Raw genomic sequence first — 2,108 nt, forward strand, 5'->3', positions numbered from 1 at the left:
CCGGGCCTACTGCGCTGCCTCGGCTCACAGAGATATATGGAACGGCAGGCCGAAGTGCGGCACGGCGGCGCGCGGCGCGTTCGGTTCAAACCGTTTGTAACGTTCTGCAACACCCTATAAGCAGTTAGGTCCGACCGACAACGCGGGCGCGAAAAGCTCCATGGCCTATGGCATGGCGCGGCGTAGCGCGGGGGGTGAAGGCCTAGAGCGCGGTGTATAGTGTTTCTGCGTCGGGGCGGTGGCGTGGCGTGGCGCGGCGCGGCGCGGCTAGCAGTGGCCATAGCCGATTAAGACGCCGACGCGGGGCGGACCAGAGCGCCAAGGCTGTCCTTTCACCAAACTAGTGCCGCGCCACGCCCCGCCCCGCGCGCACTCCCGCGCACCACCACCAGCCCGCCCCAAAACCATAAATCAATGCATTAAAAGTAATAAAACGAGAAGAAAAGATAATTTCGCAATGTGGCGCGCCGCTCTCCTTTCTGCTGACGTGCGCGGCGAGAGGGCGGCGACGAGGGCCATCCCGGAGGCGCCAAGGGCGAGGGGTCCTTCACTATAAATTGTAGCGTACACCGATTTTTCTATTTTTCTGGATTTTTTGTGATTTTTGTGATTTTTTTCTGACTCGTCGTTAATTTTTTTTATGATTCTTTAGTGATTTTTTCGTGATTTGTTTCGTGATTTTTTATGATTTTTTCGTGATTTTATTTAGGGGTGTACACCGATGCACACAGGTGTACAGGTGTACACTGATGTTTTTGAGTGAAGGACCCCTCGGCCAAGGGCTCCCCGCGAGCCGCTGCCTTTGCCGCACTGGACCGGACAAACGACGCACAGTAGTGTTATTCTGCCCTTTACCTTTAGTTCCTTATCCCACTTTGCCCCCCTCTTCTTTGCCGCACAAACTTGTTATCACGACGCCGGTTTGCTCGGCCCTGCGCCGCGGCGAGGTGCGCGGCTGTGCTGGTTATTTATAATAATAACAACAACACGCAGTGAGGGCTACGCCTTTGCTGCCCCATGGCCGAGGGAGTGTGTAACTCCACCGTAGAAACGAGAACCCAGAAAAATAATCGTTTCTTGTAACTATCTCAAATAATGGTTTAGATTTAAGCTTAGGTCAAGAAATATTTTTTCTCGGTTAACCAGCCGGGGTCGGAAAACTGCACGATATTGGCTGGCTTGGATATTAAGTTGAGAAGATATTAGGAATTTATGAAATGTAGCACGATTTTTGATATTGCAGCTAGGCGTGCACCTATAGGGGCGCAAAGCGAGAAGCGCATTTCTATAGAGCTGATGGAGGTGATTGTAAAACATTATTTACATTCCGTAGAGCGCCACCTGCAGGTTCGTTCCCCGCAGGTGCGGAGCCACGCGCAGCTGCAGCAGCGGCAGATCAGCGGCACGCACGATGGCCCCTCATTCACACTCAATAAACAACTCCCAGCTACACGAAACGAGTCGGTCAAATTAAGATACAAACAAAATGAAGAGGGTAAGGAAAAAAAATAACAAAACGAAAAAAGAAGGAACAGAGAAAATTTGCATATACGACTCACACGTACAAGTCGGGCCTGAGTGAGACAAGGCCCGTTAAAGATCCCCGGAGCCACCGGACTAAACACACGTACGTACAACACAAAACCAAGCAGACATACGTACCCTTCACACACAGACACACACACACACACACTGACACGTACACGAGTGTGTGCGTGGCGCGAGCGCACATCGACCGACTGTCGGCGCCGTATGTGTGTATTTTATTGACGTGAAAAGCACACGGAGGTGAGCACAGAGCACATTGGCCGTTTACGCTCACAGACGTCGTCCTGGCGCCCGCAGGTGCGCGCGCACGTGTGTGTGTGTGTGTGTGTGTGTGTGTGTGTGCGAAACCGTGCGCGCCCGTGTAAAAGGCGGGTAGTCGCGCGACTCCCTCGGCCATTCAATGGACAAGCAGCAAAGTCGTTCATTCATTGTGAAATTCGTACGTAGCGCACCGAAAAAAAGAAAATCGCGGCGGCAGCACACTACTTTACCGCGCGCGCGCGCCCAGCAATATAATCTAACGCAACAATTTTTCTGCTGCTCCATCCATTTCGTGACGC

This window comes from Frankliniella occidentalis, unplaced genomic scaffold (genome assembly GCF_000697945.3).
Source record: "Frankliniella occidentalis isolate FOCC.00 unplaced genomic scaffold, Focc_3.1 Scaffold76, whole genome shotgun sequence".
In the NCBI taxonomy this organism is placed as follows: Eukaryota; Metazoa; Arthropoda; class Insecta; order Thysanoptera; family Thripidae; genus Frankliniella; species Frankliniella occidentalis.